Source organism: Panulirus ornatus, chromosome 16 (genome assembly GCF_036320965.1).
Source record: "Panulirus ornatus isolate Po-2019 chromosome 16, ASM3632096v1, whole genome shotgun sequence".
Classification (NCBI taxonomy): domain Eukaryota; kingdom Metazoa; phylum Arthropoda; class Malacostraca; order Decapoda; family Palinuridae; genus Panulirus; species Panulirus ornatus.
In genome coordinates, this window is record NC_092239.1 from 5898320 (window position 1) to 5924717 (window position 26398).

Below are 26398 nucleotides of genomic sequence, written 5' to 3' on the forward strand. Positions count from 1 at the left end.
CTCCCCCGCCCCTCTTGAAGGGGGAGGGAGGGGTGTGTCTGTGCTTCCCCTGCCGCTCCTGTAGAAGGAGATGTGAGTGTCTGAGATAACAGCTGCTGACCGGCTGATGGCTGATGTTGCCAGGCAGGGTCGCTAGGGCCTGCCCCTCCTTGCGGCACACACACACACACACACACACACACACACACACACACACACACACACACACACAAACATAAACACACACTTACAAAAAAGGCATTCATTTTATGTAGTCTATCATACTCTATCATCTCCGTCTGTGTATAACGAACCAGTAATCTATAAACTGCTTTGCACCATACTCTCAAACCTATACTCTCTCTCTCTCTCTCCTCTGTTTTATCTGTGTTCCCATACCCATTCGCTGGTGTCATGTGCAGTTTAGACCTTAATCCGTGCTGCCAAGTTTACGACCGTCCTCGTACAGCACAGTATCATGAAGGGTTCATGACCAACAATAGGAGGTCAGATGTACTTAGTGCATGCTTTACGTTCGTGACCCACTCTGTTTGTAATCGAAAGGAAGGAAAAGGGGAAAATTGTGGTCATAGACTGATGAGCTATTGAAGAGAATTTAATGAGGCACTGGGCTTTTTTTTTTTTCAGCAGTCAGTACTTCAACTCATTTATGAAAATACGTATCAGCATTTCTTGTGACTGACATAAAGGTTGGGAATATGCCTGAGAGAGGATTTGATACAATTCCACAGTTTTCTCCGAAAAGTTAAGCGTATTCCTTCATATTTACATATTCTCTCAAGACCTTTGCATACGTAATGGACTGTGTATGTGGCACTGGGAAGAAAATTCGTATTGCATATTTGTGGACGACCGACAATGTTACATAAGTGTGGGGGAATGTGAAGTCGAAGTGTGTGTGTGTGTGTGTGTGTGTGTGTGTGTGTGTGTGTGTGTGTGTGTGTGTGTGTCAGGCATCTGGCATTGGGTCTACGTCTCTAGTTTCGTGATGTTTTGTGATCCATCACAACTATACTTCTATAGCCATGAGGTCACTGCCACCCTCCGTCCCTCCATCACTCCCTTCCCTCCACACGTAACACCGGCGGGGAGGCGCAAGGATGCACCTCCCTCTCCCAAGGCGAGGGTGGGTGTGTCGGGAGGAGGCACCACCGCCCTTTGTGGTGCAGCCTATAGTGTTGCACGCCTGAGAGGGGAGGGGCACTCCCGATCTCCATGCCCTTAGTACTGTTCCCAGGAGGACAGTCTCTCTCTCTCTCTCTCTCTCTCTCTCTCTCTCTCTCTCTCTCTCTCTCTCTCTCTCTCTCTCTCTCTCTCTCTCTCTCTCCTTCTCCCTTACCCTTGTGCCTCGGTGTCTTCCATGCAGACCCGGTCACCAGGGAGATGTCATGTACCATCAGTCACACCTCTGCCTTCGCCTGTTCTTAACCACACACCTGTTCTCACCTTTCCTCAGCCACACACCTGCCTTCACCTTTCCTCAGCCACACACCTGCCTTCACCTATCCTCAGCCACACACCTGCCTTCACCTGTCCTCAGCCATACACCTGCCTTCAGCAATCCCTAGCCACACATCTGTCCTTACTTGTGATGTGGTATCGTGATAAATATACATACCAGTGATAAAGTATCATAATAGAGGATACATACATGGCTGTAAGTGTAATACGGTATCATACTAAAGGATACATACCTGTATCAAGGCCCTGCCACACTTACCTTGCAAATGCATGGGATTGTATTTGTTTACAATCGATACATCAACAAGAAAAAAGCTTTCTATCAAATGGTATGCAAAACATTTTGAATAATTATATGCAAACCCCTATTAACACATGACTAGATTAATAAATGAATGAATAATGAATAAATGAATGGTATGATAACGCCCCGTAAGTTATCATAAATGATTACAGGATTGATTATGTACAACTTGTGACAGTCTTACACTCATGTGTGCGGATGTGTATGTCTGTGGGTGCGTGTATGTCTATATGTGTGTGTGTGTGTGTGTGTGTGTGTGTGTGTGTGTCCAGTAAAAGAAAACGACAGCTTGTACACTGAAAGGCATCAGTAACAGCATTCATCGCTGTGGTGAAAGAAGCAACAGAAGCAAAAACCAGTTACTGTGGCTTACCAGGTTTAACAGTAACAGCAACAGGAGCAACAGTAAGAGCAACAGAGGTAGTAGCAAAAACAGTAACCGTAACAGGAGCAGCATCACTAGCAACAGCAGTAAGAGCAACAGTAACAACAGTAGCAGCACCAGTAACAGTCACAGCACTGGTAACAGTAACAGTAGCAGCAACAACAGTAAGGGCAACAGCAGCAACAGTAAGGGCAACAGCAACAACAGTAAGGGCAACAGCAGGAACAGCAAGGAGTAGGAGAAAACAGCATCCGTGGTAACAGTGGCCAGAGAGAATGCTGGAGGATGGACGGGACGATCAGGTCTGGCGGGGGAACAGGGAGTTAAAGGGGAACAGAAAGGATAGCAGGTAATACCACACTCGATGCAAGTAGTAGGAACAGCAAGTAGCAACGCGAGGAACAGACGGGAGCAGCGGAGACAGCTGTAGCACCAAGAGACGGAACAGTAACAGAAACAGTAGAAGCAGATGTAGGGGAAAAAAAGGCGGGAGCAGCTGCAGCAGTGGACACCAGAACAAGCCACAGCAGTGGCGTAGGCAGCGGTAACAGCAGGAGGAGGACCACTACGATAACAGCAGTGGCGTTGGCATCGGTAACAACAGGAGGAAGACCACTACGATAACAGCAGTGGCGTTGGCAGCGGCAACAGCAGGAGGAAGACCACTACGATAACAGCAGTGGCGTTGGCAGCGGTAACAGCATTATGAATAGCGTTACCACTAGCAGTAACCACAACAGCAGGAGGAGGAGGACCACTACGATAACAGCAGTGGCGTAGGCAGCGGTAACAGCAGGAGGAGGACCACTACGATAACAGCAGTGGCGTTGGCAGCGGTAACAGCATTATGAATAGCGTTACCACTAGCAGTAACCACAACAGCAGGAGGAGGAGGACCACTACGATAACAGCAGTGGCGTAGGCAGCGGTAACAGCAGGAGGAGGACCACTACGATAACAGCAGTGGCGTTGGCATCGGTAACAACAGGAGGAAGACCACTACGATAACAGCAGTGGCGTTGGCATCGGCAACAGCAGGAGGAAGACCACTACGATAACAGCAGTGGCGTTGGCAGCGGTAACAGCATTATGAATAGCGCTACCACTGGCAGTAACCACAGCAGCAGTGGCAACAGCAGGAAGAGGACCACTACGATAACAGCAGTGGCGTTGGCATCGGTAACAGCAGGAGGAGGACCACTACGATAACAGCAGTGGCGTTGGCATCGGTAACAACAGGAGGAAGACCACTACGATAACTGCAGTGGCGTAGGCAGCGGCAGCAGGAGGAGGACCACTACGATAACAGCAGTGGCGTTGGCAGCGGTAACAGCAGGAGGAAGACCACTACGATAACAGCAGTGGCGTAGGCAGCGGTAACAGCAGGAGGAGGACCACTACGATAACAGCAATGGCGTTGGCATCGGTAACAGCAGGAGGAGGACCACTGCCATAACAGCAGTGAAAGCAGCAGTAACAGATAAAACAGGAAGCATGTTCACACGAAGACATGAACAGTAGCAGGAGCAACGCTGACACCAACAGCAGCTACGTCACCAGCAGTAACAACAGCTAACTAAGCAGGAGCAGGAGGAGCAGCAGCAACAACAGCAGGAGCAGTAAGGGCAGCAGGGAGTCCGGAAACATTCTATCATCGGGGTACAATAAAGGGGGTCTGTGGGTGGGGTGTGTGTGTGTGTGTGTGTGTGTGTGTGTGGGTGGGTGGGTGTGTGTGTGGTGAGGAGCTACCTCTGTGGCGCGCACACCGCCCGGCCGCCCTCCCTGGGAGGGCTAGGTGGGTGGTTGGGTGGCCGCCCGCCCGCCCGCCCGGCCTAGTGAGTTACAGGGACGGTCCCCTCCCGCCACAGCAGCAGCCAGGAGCAGCAGTGGTGGTAGTGGACGCCCGCCACGCACGCCACTGTACGGCGACGATATTTAAACCCAGTGCGGGCGTCTGGATCGTGTTGCACGACTGGGATTGGTCCTGATTACTTTAAATAAGTCCCTAATCCTAATCTGATTTAAATCCAGTCGTCTTGAGACTCCAGTAAATGTCCACGTATTACAATCCCTTTACGTGCGTATTCCTTTATTCACATTAGTATGATCGCGTGTTTTGTCGGGTCTAGTAAGTACCATACAGTTCATACTGATGCTCATAGCGTATGATAGCAATATATGATCATACTGATGCTCATAGTGTATGATAGCAATATATGATCATACTGATGCTCATAGCGTATGATGATCATCTCAGGTCTTCCCTACACACATAGGGATATGCAAGATCACCATAGCAGTAATGATGATGATGATGATAATGATAACTGTGGGTGGAGTGGAGGCGTACGAATGAGGGAGGCCATTTCTACGGCTGTTCCCGGCGCCACCTCGCTAACGCGGGAAATGGCGAACGTCCCGAAAGACGGGAAGAAAGATATGATAACGATGATAGTAATGATAATGATGATAATAGTGACATTGCAACCTGTCTGTGGGGGGGGGGGGACGGGGGGGCGAACTCCTGCTTTGGGGTTGTCCGTAGTTTGAACAAGTGGGGGAGGACAGCAGCAGGAGGAGGAGGAGGAGGAGGAGAGCCGTTAGTGAGTGTGTGGCCGTGTAGATCGATGGCGCGGGTGGCGTGGAGCAGCAGCAGCAGCTGTTGCTGTACGGTGATACACACACACACACACGCCCCCGGTCGGCTGTGTCGCTGTTTATCATACATACGATACTCACCACCAGTGGGCGGAGGACGACCACGAGGATGAGGACGACCTCACGACCTCACGACCGACATCCCGACCTCCCTCCTGCTGCAGGAGAGTACTGGCTGCTCCCCTCCCCTCCCTTCCTCCTTCCTTCTTCCCTCCTTCCCTCCCTCTCGTTGGTGGTACAGCCTGACTGACTGACTGACTTGACTCTCTCTCTCTCTCCACCATCTGATTTTGTGAATTCGCCTTTTGTGAACGGCGGTACGTTGCTGCTCGTGAACGACCCCTTACGATCCTTGGTGGGCACGATGAGGTGACCTCCGTGCACGACGTTACGACCCCTCCCCCCTTACCTCCCTGAGCACGACGGTACAATTCAGGGACGCAACGTTACGACCCGTTGTCGTGGACGGTGGTGGTACTCACCCTTGGGTACTGAAGGCCAGGCCACTGCCAGCGTCAGGTGTCGGACCGTCGGTCGTACACTGTAAAGGTCGCGTTCGTCGTACACAGAGGGACATTACCGACGTGCTCAAGGTCCGCGTCTCGTCGTCCTCAAGGGTCGTGCATCATCACCTTTGCGAGAGAGAGAGAGAGAGAGAGAGAGAGAGAGAGAGAGAGAGAGAGAGAGAGAGAGAGAGAGAGAGAGAGGTCGGAGGTGTGAATAAGACAGTGTGTGTGTGTGTGTGTGTGTGTGTGTGTGTGTGTGTGTGGCTGTGAGGGGTTCGCTCGAAGAACAGGTCTCCCAGCACTTGCATTCAGTCGTCAGTCATATTTTTTTCCCAGGTATTATCATAACTAGCATCCTCCCCTTCTCCTCCTCCTCCTCTTTCCCCTCCCTCCCTCCCCAGCGGAGGTATAAGATTCTGTTAATTAACCTCACACAGACGGGAGGGTTAAGGACGTATGCAGCACCACAGTAAGTTCTAAAGAAATTTAACGCCCGTTATGGTAGACGAGAGACGTGGGAATCCCATACACGAATGGAAAACATTTGATGGACACGTTTTCGTTTTCTAATGTGTCTTGGTGTTGCGTGGTCTCCAGATCCCTTTGGACATCCCTAGACGTCCCCAGACGTCCTCAGATGTCCTCAGATGTCCCTAGACGTCCTCAGATGTCCCCAGACGTCCTCAGATGTCCCCAGACGTTCTCAGATGTCCCTAGACGTCCTCAGATGTCTCCATAAAAGCCCCCAGACGCCTTTGCGTTTCTCATGATGATATAACGTCAACTATCTCGCGATCTCCTTGGCATCTCCTCTCCCTCGGAAAGTGGACCCCTTGCGTTGCCTTAGGTGTTGCCAGGACCGACCCTCCCTCCCTCTGTCTGTATGGACAGGTGTGTGTGTGTGTGTGTGTGTGTGTGTGTGTGTGTGTGTGTGTGTGTGTGTGTGTGTCAGTATCACCGAGCAACCCTCCTCCCCCCCTCCTCCCCTGCTGTGTTCCCTTGTAACTGTAACGGTACAACACCGTTACTGTATTAGTTCTGTCCCTTAGGATCGGACGGCTGTAACGCTTGTGTTGTGTTGGTTTATGTAATCACTGCATTTATCGCCAGCGATGGAGTGGTTGGTCTTAGTAGTATAATGATAATGTCTGATTGTCTACTTGTATCACTGCATCACTGTGCCTTATTGTGTCTGTGCCTCATTGTATCTTTACATCAATACGGCTCTGAGAATCAACGTGCCACTGAATCTACATCATTATATATATATATATATATATATATATATATAACTTATCGTGTTTCATTTTCCCCGTGGACTCATAGGAATATATATATATATATATATATATATATATATATATATATATATATATATATATATATATATATATATATATATATATTTCTATGAGTCCACGGGGAAAATGAAACACGATAAGTTCCCAAGTGCACTTTCGTGTAATATATATATATATATATATATATATATATATATATATATATATATATATATATATATATATATATATATATATACATATATATATATATATATATATATATATATATATATATATATATATATATATATATATATATATATGTGTGTGTGTGTGTGTGTGTGTACATGAATCACTGCAGCTCTTCATCAGTGGATCAGTAGATCACTGCATCACTGTCCGGTGGCACTGATGGCCCCGTAGTGAATTAGGGTATGGCCTCGACTGCCACACATGATGTTATTGAGGTCATGGGAAGGACCCCTTCCTTCACGCCCGTGGGGGGGACTCGTACTCTGCTTCACCCAGCCGATGTTGAAGGATTCTCTGTGTACCGAAGGACTGTGGTTGTGGTTGTGGTTGAGGGGGGGGGGGTTCCGAAGACCTTCTCCAGACCAAGCCGATGGCGAAGGATTCTCCGTGTACCGCAGGACTGTGATGGGGGATCCTGAAGACCTCTTCTTGACCCAGCCGATGGCGAAGGATTCTCCGTGTACCGAGGGACTCTGACGGGGCAAGTCCTTAAGACCTCCTCCTATGGACCACAGTGGTATCCTAAGGTACGCTTTGCGAGGAGTTTCGTAATGTGTGTTTGTCCGACTTAGAATGACATATAGACGGGTATTACCACAGTGCCTGGAGAGGTGTTTACCGAGGTGGGGTGTCTGGTTTAACCCCTTGAGTTCGAGGGTACGACCCTTGGCCTTTGACCCAAGTTTTTGACGAGGAAATTTTTGTATTTGTTTATGTTTTGGTTAGATGGTTTTCAGCAATGAACGTTGTTAAATAGATACGTTTTGAGCAAGGTAAGTTACGAGTGTATTACGTAGTTAGCTCGTTCGCCTAGCACGTCCTTAACAAGGCCATTTGGTAAGCTTGGTAACTGGCAAGGTATGGTGTGGTAAAAAAAAAAATGCTCATTTTCTATTTCCCTTGCAAGAATGGCCCATTTATTGTACGAATTGGAAGACGACGTTTTTGCTGAAGTACGTCAGAACACGACGCATCTCGAGGATCTACTGGTAGCAGCGAGGCACGTCTCAAAACACACACACAAAAAAAATATTAATAATCCAGACATTTTTTTCCCTATCTTGATTGTGTACGTGTATATAGCAGAGGACGCTTTTGCTGTCCTCCCTTTGCCTGTTCTTGTTAAGAGTCGTCGCTTTTTTTCTTTTTTTTCCAAGTGTGTTTATCGCCTCGAGCTTTTATTTCAAGGGAGAGTTTTCGGCGGGGGTTAACGAAGCCTTGGGAAGTGCTCGCGTTCTGAGGCCTCATTGAGTAAACCGTCGAGTCTTCTTCAGAGTTCCCGCGTAAAAAAATATGATGTGGATCTCTGAGGGGCCCTTGGGAGTTCGGCCTTGATGCTTCGAAACGTGTGAATCATCGGTTTCAAGTAGCACAAGGCGCGCTGATGAAATGAGCGAGCGTCCAGTGATAGCGTCGGGCGGCGATGTAGTAATTACGGTGTTTGTGGTAATGGTATCAGCTGCCTGGCAGTGGGTGGGGGCGCATGCCTTCCCTCCCTCCCTCCCGGCCACCAGGACTGGCTGCAACAGCTGAGGGGCTCCGGGGGAACAAGTACAACGTTGTGGCTCACACTCGGCCCGGCGCTACCCGCTACCAGCGCAGGAAATTCTTGCTGATTGGTGGCGCTTTGGTTGTTGTCGCTCTTCGTCAGACGTCCTCATCACGCCCGCTCTAGTTTTTTTTTTTTTCTCTCTCTCTCTCTCTCGCCCTGTGTAGTGGCTCCAGGTCTGGGTGTTTGTTGTGGCTGATGGGAGCTCTGTGGTCGGCGTTGTGCACCCCCATGTCTTACTTGATGCATGTGGAGGAGGCTACACACCACCCCTGGTGTGTGTGGAGTGAGTGGTGTGGGTATTTCGGCAAAAAGGGGATCATCTACGCTCATGTTCTTGGTGTGGTTTAATGATGATTCTCGTAGCGGAAGAAATGACACTAAGTAGCAGCTATGGTCGTAGACACTGTCATTCAAAGTAGCAGCTATGGTCGTAGGAATGGTCTAAGCTGTAGCGGAAGTAGCTGGAAGTAAGTAACAGGAGCATAACAGCAGTTAAGGATATCTCAAGGAGTGGCAGGCCAGGATTCTTAAAGCTTGGACTAAGTTTTCCCACAACATGCGCGACGGGGTTGTGTGTAGGGGGGAGGAGCCCTGGTGGCCCTGCCTCACATGGTGTGGGGCGTGGAGAGAGAGGGGGACACCCTTCCCCCCATCCCCCTCCTGACGACCCTCCCCTACCCCTCTTACCCCTCCTCCTCCTCCTCCTCCTCCTCCACCAGGGCCAGGTTGTTGTGAGTGGAGTGGTGGTCGTCCCACCCACCCACACCCGACCCCCCCCCACCTCTAAATACCCCCTCCAGCAGGGTATTTGAGAGGACACTTGGAACATCCTCAGTCCCTCATGATGATAGACTGCCCCCTGATACTGGGGGGGATTCACGGAGTCTCTGCAGGCTCAGTTGGCGACTGTGAACACTGAAGCCAGAGAGAGAGAGAGAGAGAGAGAGAGAGAGAGAGAGAGAGAGAGAGAGAGAGAGAGAGAGAGAGAGAAAAAGGGGGGAGATATTGGAAGGATCAGCTGAGGGAAAGGGGAGGCGGCTGTATATACCTCCTGGTGTGGTGCTGGTAGGATATATATGTGGGGGCCTTACTCTCCTGACCATCTGTGGACTGGCTGCCTGAACTCATACGGTCACATGAGCTGAGGGAAATGAATTGGTTTTTGAGACTCGAAGTTTTTTTTTCCCCCCTCGTTTCTATAGACTTCTCGTAGCAGTGTAGGTGGGGTTTCCTGAGCCTACGACCCCCATTTCTTATACTGCTGGAGGCTCCAGTCAAGGAACTCCACAAGTCCACATGGAGGCGGCCAGGCCTTAACTGAAGTACCGAGAAAAAAAACAAAAGGGGGATTTAGATAGACGAAGAAATGAAAAGAAGCAAAATATTGTTAGAAAAATAGAGGGAGTGTAAAATCTCCCTTGCAAATCAGGACGCAGTTGTTAGGGAGAGACGTGGAGGGAGGGGTTGGAGGGGGGAGGGAGTGGGGGGGGGGGGGGGTAAACATTCCCAGAGCTTCGCGGTGTAAGAGAAGAAACAGGCATCGCAACGGCCCACTCTTGAGATGCCGCCGGCCGCACAGTGATCAGTGAAACCAAGAGGAAACTCAGATGTTCTTTCTTCAGTCTGAGTTGGACGTCTGGATCACTAACTGTTCGGAGGTACTCACTCTTTCGTCATATCCAATCACCCACGGGGCATTTCCGGAGATTGTTATCAAACACATATCATTTTTCCACCTGTCTGATATCAACAAAGTTAAGATTCCCTATTTTTTTTTCGGGAACTTTTTTTTATCCTTCTCTCGAGTTGGCCTCGACTGGGGACATGTTTTGCCCGTGCCCTGGCGTGACTATAGGAAAACGAAAACTGACCCAAAAAATAAAAATGAGGAAGCAGAATATTCCTCGAGTCACTTATCCGTGTGTGAGGAAGCAGAATATTCCTCGAGTCACTTATCCGTGTGTGAGGAAGCAGAATATTCCTAGAGTCACTTATCCGTGTGTGAGGAAGCAGAATATTCCTCGAGTCACTTATCCGTGTGTGGTGATGGGCCACAGTCATGTATAAAATGTGAAAGACTCTTAAACAAAAAACTTGTGTGGTATTTTATAGGTGGACTTTGGAACTCATACCTTTGCTCGTCATAGATTGAATTTGTTTCAAAATTAGGACAGACTCGGATTCTTCTGTTGTAGGGGCGCACCCTCTGAAGAGGTTCTAGGCTGGTTTGTGTGTGTGTGTGTGTGTGTGTGTGTGTGTGTGTGTGTGTGTGTGTGTGTGTGTGTGTGTGTGTGTGTGTGCGCGCGCGCGCACGGTGTGATGCTCACGGCTGCCGTGGACACTGTGGAACTGTGGCATACCTTAGAGTGCGACACTGTGGGAGGAATCTGTGTAGATCGCTTTGAACTAAATCGAGGGAGGGTTTTTTTTTGTCTCTGGGATTCCTGCTGGGCCCCTTGTCGAGGACGCCCTTGTGACCTGCCTGGCTGACTGGGCTGGATGGCTGGCTGGCAGTGGAGAGGCCTACTTGAGAGTTTACAAGGGGAGGTGTGCTGGGGGGTGGGGGAAGTCTCTGGAACGAGGGAAAGTCATTTTATTGAAAAGACTTCCGCTCTTGAACGTCAAGTCAGTTCAGCCCTCGGCGCGCAGACGTAGGGCGTCGCTCGTCGGCCTAATGAACTTGGGGCCTAGTGAGCTGAGGACTTCGAGCAGCTGTATGGGCTATGTCTGTGTGTATATGTGTGTGTGTGTGTGTGTGTGTGTGTGTGTGTGTGTGTGTGTGTGTGCAGGTCTTGGCTGTTGTCCCACCATTCGGCGAAACTGCTTCGTCGCTCAGAGGTGCGGAGGAGGGCTCCGGCCAGGCTCGAATGTGTGTGTGTGTGTGTGTGTGTGTGTGTGTGTGTGTGTGTGTGTGTGTGTGTGGAGTTGTCATCATCACATCGGGAGTGCATGCCGTTATGTCACACTCTCGTCGCACTTATCATTCCCTCTGGTTGGCTTGGGGGACACGTGAAGAGAAAGAAGGAGCCTTGCGGTATGGAGATATTTGTCAAGAGTATTATGATGGTATTTTAGAACAGGATCCTTTTATGTACGACTCACATGGGTTTCAAACCATGGGATCTTGACCTAAATTGCTTCTTTTGTTTGCACTCGCGTTGGTTCTCCGGAGGATGTTGCTCCGTACTGTCTTCTCTTGTTGTTTGTGTACTCGTCTTGGTTCCTCAGAGAGTGGAGCCCGGCAGTGGCGTTGCCTTTGTTTGTGCTCAAGTGGGTGGGGTTCTCCAGAGAGTGTAGCGACTGTATTGGTTTAGATTCGTCCTACTGCCCTGCTCCCTCCCTCCCAAGTCTTCCGCTGTCTTCGTATGCGCTCTCCTACCACGCCAGTGGGGCCTACCTACGCCACTCAATACACTCAAAAGTGCGGGTGTTTAAGTCAGTAGTAGTAGTAGTAGTAGCAGCAGTAGTAGTAGTAGTAGTAGTGGTGGTGGTCATGGTGGTGATAGTAGAATACACTCAGCACATTTAGAGTAGAATTTATGATGCAAACTTGAGTCCAGGTTTACTCTCATCCCTTCCCTAGTCCTGGGATGCACTCAGTTACCCTTCCAGTCCAGGTCTGTACTCGGATGATTAATCTCAAGCCTTTATTTGTTTAGTTTTATACAGACCAAGCATTTCAGGATGCAAAACACACATACACACTGATACACACACACACACACACACACACACACACACACACACACACACACACACACACACACACAGAACACAGCATCCAGCGTGCCACTTGCCACAGTTGCCCCTCACACTGGTGGGCTCTCTCAGACAATGATGTATTGACTCTGAACACACAAACACACTCGCTGGTGTTACAAAGGTAACAGGTCTTCATCGGTGACGCATCTGTAAACAGACGCCGGAACAACACCTCGTAGCACCCAGCCTGCCTCCTAGTTATTCTCTGGGGTCGTGTCCTGGATGCCTTTACCTTCCCCCCCTGAGACGCCTCAGTTATAATTAACGACGCCAACGTATATGTTTGAATAACGTCGTAACTCAATAGGCAGCGTACGTGCGTGTGTGTGTGTGTAACTTCATTACAGATAATTTTCGTAACACAGTGAGGTATTGATGGGTAAGGTGGCTCGCGACATCACTGGCGCTTGTGGTGCCAGAGTTTGACAGACAGGCAAGGCGAGGAAGGCATGAAGACAGGCAGGGGACGGGGGCGTCATGTATTTATCTTTCCTCAAAATAACTGTTTGTTATCGGCGGGGGGGACGGGCGGCGGGCCATGGCTGACTTGGGTGGGTGGCTGGCCCATTGTGTTATGCTGTGTGGGGCAAGCCTGCTTGATGCACGGAATGACGAAGGTGGCGTCGACGAGGTGATGATGATGGTGGTGGTGGTGGTGGGAGAAGATGGAGGTGTTGGGTGGATGGTTCTTGAACCCATAGAGGATCTTTTGGGTGGTTCTGATCGTGTGGAGGGTTAGGTGGATGGTCCCGGGCTTGAGTCGGAGGCATGTGGGAGAGAGTTTTGTGAGTTGGTTGTATGTAGGCGTAAGGTCCAAGGGAGCAGGTGGGTGGATGAGGACATAGGGAGGGTTGCGTGCGGCAGTTTGTGAGGGGAACCCCTTGTTCCCCCCCGCTCCACTTACGGGGGACGACTACGCGACCCTCCGCTCTCGAGGAAAAACACCCTAGTTTACGGCCTCGCTCGAGGAGGACCTCGGCAGCCACTCCAGGATGTGTGGGGGGTATTGTCAGGCAGGCTGATGGGGCGCTGTCTAGGGACAGGAAAGGAATTCACAAGTCCTCTAGCACTTAGAAGTTCACAGACGTCCCCAGAGAGAGTGGCTGGGCGATAGAGATCAGAGTCGAGAACAGATGTTGAAATGAATCTATTTTTTCCCCCCTCCCTCTCATTATAGACCATTAGTGTAATGTCCTGTGTAATGGTAACGGGCTTTTTGATTTAATGAAGGGTTACTTGTATCATCTGGGTATATACTGGTGATCAGGGCCTTCAGTTGCCTGTCACGTTTCGGTTACAGTAAAAAAAAAAAAAAAAAAGTTAGAGGCTGTGGCTTCTTAGACGATGGTTCTACGTCAGTGTGATAGAAATGGCTGGATTCCCGTGAGTGAGTGGTGTATGGTTGAGGTTCTCCAGCAAGAGAGCGGGTTTTCTTCACCCCCACGTCAAACCTATGTCAGACGAGAGGGAGAGCCATTGCTGTCCGTGCTTACGAATGACCTTGGACAATCATGGTCAGTGAGTGACCAGACCTCAAAGATTTTCCATGTTGGGGCAGGGTCAGCCTGCTCCCCACCAGCACCGGGGGCCGGCTGGGGTGGGCTGGGATGAGGTGGGCTGTGATTCGACGTGGATTTAGTTGTGGGGTGGTGACCTAGTGTGGCCGAGAGCCGTGTTCTGCTGATGGAGAACGGTATTGTTACGGCCATAATGAGAGACATGATAGGACGTCCATGCTCTCTCTCTCTCTCTCTCTCTCTCTCTCTCATCTCATTACTTAACGTCATCTCTGGCCGTAAGATTACAATACAGTTAAATTCTCATCAATCTAAACAAACAGTTTTATGAGAGAATGACTGCGCTCTACGGAACGTTTGTCATTTGTTTCTGGTGTTATAAGGAGGGAGTGGTGTTCTCCTGGTTGGTGCACAGTGATGAACCCCCACCACATCCTCCAGGAGGAAGTGACCCTCAGGTACACACACCCATCCCTCACGACGTGGGGTGCGACCGTATGATCCTCCGCGGTGGATCAGCCTTGGCGGGTCACAGTGCGGCACTTCCAAGCCTCGGGTTGGTGCTACAGTGATGGAGGGAGCGGGGTCTGCCTCCCTCACGTTTGATATGAAATTGCGACGCGTCCCGCGCCTCGCCCTCCCCCCACGACACACGAGACACCACAGACTCGAGACAAAGCGACTCTTGTGGTGCTTCCCCGATGCCCGGCACAAAAATGCTTTGTAATTTCCCCGTCTGACGTGACTGGCGAGTCCTCGTTGGCGAATGAAAGGAGCCCTTCAGTGGGCGTGCCGGTCCTCGTCAAAGACACCGTCAGGAGGGAGTTAGAGCCAGAAGTAGTATGGTTGGGCTATTGGGGGAAACAAGGGGGTGGGTCGGACTGCTATTGGGTATACTGTAGGTGCCTCCTAGGAAGTCATTAGGGCTCCTCCCCACCGTCCTCAGCCCCTCACAGTCAGTCAACCTCTGCTCCCACACCTGGGGATGGCATGAAGTCCACATGGAATCGCATGGCGTTCATGTGTTAGCCGTGCGATCTTCTGAAAACCCCCCGTCTGGGTCGTGGATGAGATTAGAAAATGATCACGGAACGGGTAAATAGGTCGTCTAGTGGCCTCGGGCGTGTCGTAAACCTGAGGGAGTGGCGCCCAAGGGACACCATGGCCCCCCCTCCTCCCGCCCCTCGGGCCAGACCCGTCATCCCGGCCCTCTTCACGACCCGCACCCGCCATTAACTCAAGTAAACAACCCAATTTGTAGGATTTTGGGGGAGTGGAAACGATCTGTCTAAGGACTCTCTCTCTCTCTCTCATCCGTCCTGCGTCAGAGCAGGTGGCCGCAGCGGGCGGGCGCGAGGGGAGGAGCAGCCCCCAGCTAGGGCTCGTCCAGCGAAGCCATGATTCATAGGTGCACCGGGCGTAGTCAGACGCTGCCACCCGCCTCCGACTGAGGCGGCGAGAGTGTGAGTAAGTGAGTGTGTCAGGTTGGATGACTAATTGGCAGGGTGACGGACTGTGTCTACCTAGGCGTAGAGCGTGACTCGACTCGACTAGCAGGAGGACCACCTCCCTCAGGTGAAAGTGGCTGGTGGCCCGTCAGGAGCCCCGGCGGTGGTGGTGATCAGGCTTGGCTCCCCTTCCCCTGGGGCGTGATGATGTATGACGCTGATTACAATTCCTCTTGAGAGGATGAACGTCTCTGGGAGGAGGCAGAAGATGGCCGACCTCTGAATTTAGCCAAGGGTTCGATAACAACCTTTTTTTTTTATCAAGATTTTAAAACCACAGATGGGGGGTAGTGCGTCAGGACTCCTCTTCACGGTCGCTAGTATATATATATATATATATATATATATATATATATATATATATATATATATATATATATATATATATATGTATATATATATATATATATATATATATATATATATATATATATATATATATATATATATATATATATTCGATGTATATCAACTGACATATTTCTCTCATGTGTCTCCCCTGATGATGTGATTATTACACGAAAGTGCACTTGGGAACTTATTGTGTTTCATTTTCCCCTTGGACTCATAGGAATATATATATATATATATATATATATATATATATATATATATATATATATATATATATATATATATATATATATATATACCTAGGGTACGTGGTCGTAGATCTGAGGATAGCGTCACCTGACTCCTCATATGCATCCCTTGTTTCCCTCCCGTACGTCGCAACCTCATCGTAATTATTACCTCCTTGTTGACCAAGAACTCCGACGATATTGCCTCCTCACGTTGCCTCCAACTTTGCCCCGTTCCCAGAAGAGCTCGGGGCCAGGTGTACGACTATTTTTTTTTTTTTTTTGAGGTCGGAAACCACACCTGGCTACACAGTGTTAATCATCAGGTGTGGTTGATATAGAATATTCTGCGTGTACCAAACTACTTACCATGGCGTGGGTGTTACAGAGTTGCGATTGAAAGGCATTGAGAGAGAGAGAGAGAGAGAGAGAGAGAGAGAGAGAGAGAGAGAGAGAGAGAGAGAGAGTTCGCTGTTTCCCATGGGAGCGAGATGGCGACTTGGAGCAGATGAATAAGTTAGGAGTGAGATAAAAGGAGAAAAATTCTCGCTCGGTTCATTCCTCTGTTCCTTTTAAAAGTCGTACAAGAGGGGGGAGGGTTTCCATCCCTCTGTTCCCGCCCTCTCGAAGTCGTCATTTACGACATGCGAGAGATAAGTAGACAGAATCTTTCTCTTCTGTCACTCGGGATGATATATATATATATATATATATATATATATATATATATATATATATATGTTCTCGACTTCCACACATTCTTCAAGGCCCCCAGAATTTTTGCCCCCTCCCCCACCCTATGATCCACTTCCGCTTCCATGGTTCCATCCGCTGCCAGATCCACTCCCAGATATCTAAAACACTTCACTTCCTCCAGTTTTTCCCCATTCAAACTCACCTCCCAATTGACTTGACCCTCAACCCTACTGTACCTAATAACCTTGCTCTTATTCACATTTACTCTTAACTTTCTTCTTCCACACACTTTACCAAACTCAGTCACCAGCTTCTGCAGTTTCACACATGAATCAGCCACCAGCGCTGTGTCATCAGCGAACAACAACTGACTCACTTCCCAAGCTCTCTCATCCCCAACAGACTTCATACTTGCCCCTCTCTCCAAAACTCTATATATATATATATATATATATATTTTTTTTTTTTTTTTTTTTTTTTTTTTTTTTTTTTTTTTTACCCAAAAATGGGTATGTTTGAAGGAATAGTGGTTCCAACAATGTTGTATGGTTGCGAGGCGTGGGCTATGGATAGAGTTGTGCGCAGGAGGATGGATGTGCTGGAAATGAGATGTTTGAGGACAATGTGTGGTGTGAGGTGGTTTGATCGAGTGAGTAACGTAAGGGTAAGAGAGATGTGTGGAAATAAAAAGAGCGTGGTTGAGAGAGCAGAAGAGGGTGTTTTGAAGTGGTTTGGGCACATGGAGAGGATGAGTGAGGAAAGATTGACCAAGAGGATATATGTGTCGGAGGTGGAGGGAACAAGGAGAAGAGGGAGACCAAATTGGAGGTGGAAAGATGGAGTGAAAAAGATTTTGTGTGATCGGGGCCTGAACATGCAGGAGGGTGAAAGGAGGGCAAGGAACAGAGTGAATTGGAGCGATGTGGTATACCGGGGCTGACGTGCTGTCAGTGGATTGAATCAAGGCATGTGAAGCGTCTGGGGTAAACCATGGAAAGCTGTGTAGGTATGTATATATGCGTGTGTGGACGTATGTATATACATGTGTATGGGGGGGGGGGTTGGACCATTTCTTTCGTCTGTTTCCTTGCGCTACCTCGCAAACGCGGGAGACAGCGACAAAGTATAAAAAAAAAAAAAAAAAAAAAAAAAAAAAAAAAAAAAAATATATATATATATATATATATATATATATATATATATAGTTTTTATGTACTAAACAACATTTTAAGTATCCATGTAGACTGCAATTTATGCGATGTTTCAGCGGTAGACTCTTACCAGTTTAGCGCCAGGCTCCGTTGTACCGCCACATCTCTTGAGTCTACTCCTCCTGACGATATGTTTTCCCCCCGGCTGGTGCAGAGTGTGTTGGCTCTGTGTGGTATTATATAACGTCATTCTCTGTTGCTGGCTATATGTTACAAGTGAGATTCATGTACCGTGCCTGGCTGTGTGTAATATATATTTTTTTATTTATGCGGCAACTCGAGTCTGTTCCTGGATATTAATTTGAAAACCCGAAACACAGCGTGGACCCCTACCAGATTAATAAACAACGAGGGGAAACAACGAATGGCTTTCTTAAAAGCAAGCAATAAACACCCAGCGGCAGTATTACCAAGAATGAGAAGAAGTCTAGTTGCCTCGAAGCACCACAGGGCAGTGAGGGGAGTTGAGAAACTGTTTAATAATTTCTCTAAGACACCAATATCAAAACCGTACTGAGGATAGCGAAGAAACGATTGATTTGAAATAATACTACCTGCTAACTATAGCAACGCCGGTAAACAAACTTTAAACGGTTAACGGAATAAAACAAATGAGTGGGAATAAACAAGATAGTGGGTGAAGTATGAAGACGCGAAACCTTATCTCTTTTATGAGAGTTCGCCGTGAATCACTTTGATATTAAAAGTCTGAATGTAAAAGTTTTGAATCAAATAAAAATAAAGCTGTTTATGGCAACACTCGCACAGACCTTCTCACCATCTTTAAAATCCAAGTAAAAATACGACGCTGCGTCGGACGGCCGCCAATTTTTTCACAGAATTTGAACTTTCATGAAAGAAAACAATGGCAATAAGCGCATAGAATGCTGAAATATACTTTACTCATTACGTGTGATGCGATATTCGCATTATTTTTCATTTTATCTATTAAGGTTTCTGGCATTTTTATAGCATGCATAGTCTTCTTCTAGTGTTACCAGAGCGAAATTTTTCCCGTCTGGCAGTGTGTTGCTATGCTAGCGGTTGGGTCTTGTGTGGAGGGAGGAGGTCTTGCTAGTGGAGCAGACATGGTAGAGTGGTTAAGATCTCGTATAACCATCTTGAGAAGTGATGAACGGTAGAATATAATTAAGGGAAAAAAATAGTTGTGGTTAGTAAATATGCTTTGGTGTGGAAATATCACTGAAGATACAAAATGTTTTTTAAAGTTATATATATAGCAGTGGTAAGCTGCCCGCTTCCTCCCTCTGTCTGTATCGAAGAGTCATTCGTTTGCCCCCTGTTGAATGTCAGAACATCCCATATCGACCGTGCAATAACATATACATGTTGGGCATCCCTATAGCCAACCCCCTCTGTGATGGAACCCCTTCATATAATCATCGCAACATTTTATTCCCCCAAAGCTGGGGGGGGGGGGGGCATTGCGTAGATGCTGTGATTGTATTTCTAATTAACATCTACTTCATATCTATTAGGGTTTGATTCGCTCTAATTCGCCGCCATGGCTCAATTGAACCCGAGGCAACGCGTGTGGCTGCTGCTTCCCACGGTTTCTCTGTCGAGACCAGTCTATTCGAGGATGGACCGTTATGGAGCCTCATCTTCCCTCGAACAGCTGAACCATGGGAATTCTTTTCCTCTTGTTTTCTTTCCCTTTTCTTATGATCTTTCTACCGTTAGGAGTCAGGTCTGCAAATGGCTGTGGCACATTGATTAATTCCATTCTTTCCTACTTCTTTCGCTCGATATAGCCTTTGATTGGGGCATGTTTTACCCGAGCCATGTCGTTAACTGTGAGAAAGAAGAGAAAGAATTTTCATCAACCCCTTGAGGAAGACGCTACGACACCTGAACACGACGGTACGACCGTTGAGCACGACGGTACGACCCCTTAAGCATGACGGTACGACCCTTGAGCACGACGGTACTACCCTTGAGCACGACGGTACTACCCATGAGCACGACGATATTATTACCCTTGAGTATAAGAACGTGATTTCTGTTCTGATCCAGGGTCAGCCCATGACAACCAAGGGAGTCGTACCGACGTGCACAAGGGTCGTACCGTGCTCAAGAGATCGTACCGTCGTGCACAAGGGTCGTACCGTCTTGCTCATAAGTTGGGGTGGGGGGGGAAGGGGTGGGGGGTGGTAAAGAGAAGCGAAAAGTTGAAATCATTTTAGATGTGACCAATATAAATTCCCTTCAGAATAGATGGTATCTAGAATATATTCAAGTCACGTTTTTGATAGACTTTTTTTTTTTTCTTCTAAATGATTTGAATATTTGGTATTGGACGAACGCCTAGCCTGGAGGCTGTCCACATTCAAAATACGATACATTTTTTTTTTTTGGATAGAACAAGGATGACCTAGATATCGACTGGGATATATGCAACAGTTATTTTTCATTCAAAGACAAGACTTTGACAACCTCTTTTTGTTTTCTATCATGAGTATGTTGATATTCATTATTTATTCACCTTTATGTTTGTCTGCTGCCCAGGTTCATTATTGTGGTAAAGTGTACGTAATTACCGTGAGGTCATTTCACATTATCATGAGAAATGTTGGACGGTAAATTCTGATTGTGCCTTACGAGAACTCATCACGTGACCTCCAGGGGTCCATAAACCCCCCACGGTGGGAGACTGTTATCTCATTGGCTCGGGGAGATGGGTGTGGCTTGGGGCTTCGAGGGATGGGTGTGGCTTGGGGGTTCGAGGATGGGTGTGGCTTGGGGGTTCGAGGGATGGGTGTGGCTTGAGGTTTCAAGGGATGGGTGTGGCTTGAGGTTTCGAGGGATGGGGTGTGGCTTGAGGTTTCGGGGCTGAGTGTGGCCTGGAGATTAGGGGTTGAGTGAGGGTAGGAGGTTAAGGCCGAGTTATACCTAGAGCTCTGGGGGTAAGAGTGTGGCTTGGGGTAGGACACTGGCGTGCCGATAACCTCGTAAAGAAAAGAGGAGGTGAGCTGGAGGACGCCCCAGATTAGCTTCGTTACCAGACGGGCCCGCCTCTGGCCTCCTCACACAGTGACTCCCCTCCTCCGCCTTTCACGCTCACTTCAGGACGCGGGAGGAGGAGGAGGAGGACGGGAGAGAGAGAGACCCCCCCTCTGCCGCCACCATAACCTGAACACCTTCCCCGCCACCAGCACTACCGACATGGGGACAACTCTCACTCCAGGGCGCGTGCGTTAACTAGCACGAAGGGGGTAACGACCCTTTGAGTATGGTGGCTTAACGACCCTTGAGTATGGTGGTTTGGACTGTTACCTACGAGGGAAGGGAACAGTAGACCTGATGGTCCGTAACGGGGATACCTATGCACAAAATAAGGAGAATATTTCAGTATATTGGTAGAAACTGGATAGCAGTGTGGAAGGTGCCTCCCCTACCTCTCCACCTCTCCCTCTGGCTCAACTAACGGCTAGGAAAAATAAAGTGCTCAGAAAGTCGTACCGCAGTGCTCAAAGGGTCGTTCCGTTGTGCTCAGAGGGTCGTCCCGTCGTGCTCAGCGGGTCGTCCCGTCGTGCTCAGCGGGTCGCTCTGTCGTGCCCGGAGGGTCGTTCCGTCGAGCCCAGAGGGTCATTCCGTCGTGCTCAGAGGGTCGCACCGTCGTGCTCACGGGTTCGCACCGTCGTGTTCAGAGGGTCGTACCTTCGTGCTCAAAGGTCGTATATTAGTAATCCAGAGGTTAATAACCTTAAACCTAAATGCCAGTGGAAGGATAAGGGAAGTGATTACCATTCGAAAGTGCTATTAGGAATGTTTGGGCTATAATCCACCGCAAACATGGGAGGGACTAGACCAAACGACGCTTCGTGGGGGCAGCACAGTGTTTAAACACCCCCCCTCTTTTGCCACTGTTATACCATTGTGGATATTATTGATTCTATTTGAATCCATTGTGAAATAAAGAGTAAGCCAGCAATAAAAGCATCCCCGACGCAGGGGTGTGTGGGAGGGAGGGGGAGAGCATTTATACACGATAAAAAATAGTGTTTCATACCAGACCCATGAATAATAAAAAAAAAATATATATGAATATGTGGAGCTGGAAATGTAAAAATGAAAAATCTGGTGTTTGCAATTGGTGGACCATGACTGTGTTGAATGTGTTTCTTTTATCTCTATTGCTTAATAAAGGATATGTATATTTCTTTCCTTTTTTTTTTTGAAGAAATCGTTCTTGTTTTGAATTTTAACTCTTATTTCTACGACGGTTACGACCTTTAAGCACGATTGCATGACGGTACGACCATTGAGCACGACTGTGCTTCCCTATATGCACGACGGTACGACCTTTGACCACGACTGTGCGACCCTTGAATATGCCTCGATCACCTTTATAGCACGACAGCACGACCCTCAAACACGACGATAGGGCCCCAAGAACACAACAGTACGACCCTTGATTACACCCTCTTAATTTCTAACGATGATCGACTCTTGCACATGACTGTGCGACCCCTCGGGTTTGAGTCACGGCCACGACCGTACCCCCCCAAGGGTCGTAAGCACGTACCGCCTGAGCCCAGTGGTACGTACCGTCATACCGAGGCCATAGCGCCGTCGTGGTGGCAGCGAAGGGATGAAAGGTATGTGTGTTTGCACATGAACTCTGGCTGGGCTTGATGTTGGCTGTTGGCCGAGCGAGCGAGCAGGCAGGGAGAGAGGGAGGGAGGGCGCGTGCACGCTGGAAGGTAAACACGGCTCCAGGCAGGTCGTCCCCTTCCACCGCTCCTCTCCAGGCAACTGGCCGGTGCAGGTCGTGGGGTCGTGGAGCGATGAAGGAAGAGAGAGAGAGAGAGAGAGAGAGAGAGAGAGAGAGAGAGAGAGATTATAATCTTGAGGAACATTGTGCACCATTTCGTGCTTGAGGAAACGTATAATGCTTACATTTTGCGAGGTGGAGTGCGTAAAGGCAGTCATGGAGGGAGGGACTCCGCTAATGCGTGTAGGACGGTGTTTTGAGCATCTGCATCTTGAATGAGGTGGGGGTGAGGTAGCTTGGAGTGAGGCACGGCAGGGTTGTGGTGGAGAACGTGGGATGAGGTAGCTTGGGGGGGACGAGGTGCAGCAGGTATGAGGTAGAGAACGTGTGGTGAGGTAGCTGGGAGTTGAGGCACAGCAGGTATGAGGAGGTGGAGAACGTGTGATGAGGTACAGGTGGTCTCCCATTGGCACGGTGAGGGAAGGATGCAAGATCCAGCGGGTGCCTTGTGGATTGGCAAGCAGAAGGAGGAGGAGGAGGAGGAGGCGATTGGCGGCACCTCCTCCATACTCAGGACGTGGTTGGCCTTACAGGTGTGTGTGTGTGGGTGTGTGTGTGGGAGGACCCAAACCCTCCTCATGAGGCTATAAGTTCAGTACTTCCCGCATGTTGACTTACGGTGAGCCGCCGGTGTTGAGGGGATTCAATCTGTATTGATTTTACTGATGGGGTTTTGCTTTCATCGCCGCCCCTCCCTCCCTCCGTCGTCACCCCCCATCCCTCTCTTCCCTCCCCTCCTCCCTCCCCCTCGCTCTCACACACACACAAATGCTGATTCCTCCTCTCTTTCAACCTCTCTCTCTCTCTCTCTCTCTCTCTCTCTCTCTCTCTCTCTCTCTCTCTCTCTCTCTCTCTCTCGCTCGAGCAGGGGGCCGCACTGGCCCACCTTCCTCATCAGCACCCTCCGTCAGGCAGCACCTGACGACAGGTATCGGGTCCAGTGCTCGGGTAATATTGCATTGTTCCGTATCAGTATTGTATCGGCGGCGGTGGTCGGACAGGGACGTGCGCCTCAGCCCCATGTGTGCTGCTGACCTCACTGTTAAAGGGAATATGTCCATGACCCGGCGCGGGTATGTCCGCCTCCCTCACTCCCTGCTCCCCTGGCTAGAGCCAGCATGTCCGTGGCCCCAGCCTCGTTGTGGCCAGTATGATGGGGGCCCCCAGCCTCGTTGTGGCCACTATGACGGTGGCCCTAGCCTCGTTGTGGCCAGTATGTCGGTGGCCCAACCATGCAGTGGCCAGTATGTCGTTGGCCATATCCCTGCTGTGGCCAGTGTGTCGATGGCCCAACCTTGCTATGGCCAGGTTATCGGTGGCCCCAGCCCTGCTGTGGGCAGTTTGTCGTTGACCCCAGCCCTACTGTGGCCAGTCTGTCGTTAGCCCAGGCCTGCTGTGGCCAGTATCCCGATGGATCATGCAGTGTGAGGGGTTGTGAGGGTGTGTGTGTGTGGGTTATCATGTGGTGTGTGGGTTGTGAGGGTGCGATTGTGTGTGGGAGGATTGTAGAGGTCACGTGTGGGCAGAGTAAGAGGATCAGTAGCTGCCAGAGCATCAGTGGCGGGGGCTCGTGAGAATGTGTGGTTGTGAGGCATTAGATGTGTCGCTCCTGCACACCACCCTCGCTCACACCTGTCGTGCTGGTCCACGACGGCTCTCACCTGTCGTGCTGGGTCACCACCACCCTCACCTGTCTTGCTGGGTCACCACCACCCTCACCTGTCGTGCTGGGTCACCACCACCCTCACCTGTCGTGCTGGGTCACCACCACCCTCACCTGTCGTGCTGGGTCACCAGCACCCTCACTTGTCGTGCTGGGTCACCGCCACCCTCCCACACCTGTCGTGCTGGGTCACCACCACCCTCCCTCACGTGTCGCACCGGCCACCCACACACGTCAGGAGAGACAGGAGCAGCCTGGGGAGCGTAGAAGGGGGGGACTTGACTTCAGAGATATAGTCACTCGAGCACAGGAGGTGGTGGGTTTCTTGAGGCCTGTGGGACGCACGTATGACCCTAGGGGAGGTTTGGGGTTATGCAAGAGGGGTTTACGTGAGGCTGGTGGTGGTGGTGTGGGTGGGGTTGTGTGGCAGGGGACCGAGGTTGGGAGAGCTGCTCGTGTCACGTGGGACCTGAGGTTTGTGTGTTTGTCGTGGAGCGTTGAGGCCTGGCAAACAAACAAACACTCCCCTTCATGATCTATTTACCTGTTGATAGATGATAAGGTGGTTGTGGTGTGGTCAAACAGGCCAGGCCAGGCCAGCCAGCCTCCACCATCATCCCTCACCAGCCACAGCCAACTGACGTCTAAACGGCACAAATACGACCCCCGGGTATCAGAAGGGGACGGTGTAGAGATGATAACGACTGATAACGGTAGTAAACGTTGAAGCGGCGATAGCGAAAGGTTGGGGCTATGATAACCATAGCGATATCTGTCATGGAACGTTACACTGACGTGATTTTCTTTTTTCTTTTTCATTTTCTTTCGTCCAGTAATCTCACACTGTTGGCCTAACCAATACTATATGATATATTATGCCGTACTAAACATGCAGTTACCAGAATTTGAGTCGACCAGTATACACAAACACATGATAATCATAGGGTAGGTCTTCGTACGTAAACACCTCTGTGTATAGATATATATGTGGTCAGTATATTCCGTGATGTAGCGAGCCACCGGTGCCTGCGTGCACGTGCGTGCAGCCACTGATTGTGGGATCACCGTAATTATGAATGATCTCCCGGGTGTATATATATATATATATATATATATATATATATATATATTCTTTTCTTTCAAACTATTCGCCATTTCCCGCGTTAGCGAGGTAGCGTTAAGAACAGAGGACTGGGCCTTTGAGGGAATATCCTCACCTGGCCCCCTTCTCTGTTCCTTCTTTTGGAAGATTAAAAAAATATATATATAATTTTTTTTGCGACGTTTCAACAGCTGGTATTGCAGTGCTGGAAGAATGGTGTCGATTAGAATTATTTTTTGAAACATGGATGAACAATGTTTATTTCCATGACCGCTTCTCTGAGTTATCTGATTTGCATAGAGTATTTCAACTGGAACGATTATATATATATATTTATATATATATATATATATATATATATATATATATATAGAAAGTGGGGTGTTACCGGACTCTGCCTGCTTGCGGTTGCACCTTCGTCTTCTGACGGAAGGTAAACGAAAAGGGAGTCGAGGTACTCCTCATTCCAAAGGAGGAGAACATCCTCCTTACCATGCTGCTGGGAGTAGCGCAGCCCTGAAGGCCCAGAGAGAGAGAGAGAGAGGAGAGAGAGAGAGAGACGGGGGAGTGTCCTGGGTTATATAATGATAATGATACTAGATTAAAAAATATATATATATAGAGAGAGAAAGTTGGGAAGGCCTCGGCGTCAACTTGAAATAAGGGGAAAGTTTTATTTTTTTTTCTAAAGTTGTGAAGGAGTGGGGTGTTGATAGTCAACGACTCCACCATGCCCAAGTTGCAGACGTGTGTGGTAAAGGTGGTCCCCAACTTCCCGATAAGATAAGCCAGGCAACAGAAAATGGCGGCTCGTATGTTCCAGCAACATGGAGGCGGCCAACACCTGGAAAAGTCCAAAAGAGGCTTGAGCTTAAACCCTGAGCGAAGTGGGAAAGACTGAGATGAAAAAAGAAACAAGATCCAGAAGTGTATTTGCTGACAAGTCTGAACGCCAGCAATTTTTCTTAGATACTGTTTGTTGCAACATCTCCAACGCTCCAAGGTCTTGTGAATGCTTGCTCTCTTTGCAATATAGATGAACGCTGCAAAGATTCTGCCAGCATAGCCACTTTATATTCAGAACGGGGTTAACCGTGTTAGTTATTTGTAAGATACTGGTGGAGACTAAACATCTGTGAGAGGAAGTTTGTTTGGCCAG

General features: G+C 49.0%; 1 long non-coding RNA gene across 2 annotated transcripts in view; it reads left to right on the forward strand.

Annotated features, from left to right (window-relative positions):
- LOC139753948 (uncharacterized) overlaps nt 1–26398 on the forward strand; it is a 150730-nt gene that overhangs the window by 40495 nt on the left and 83837 nt on the right. The gene's annotated exons all lie outside the window — the stretch shown is intronic.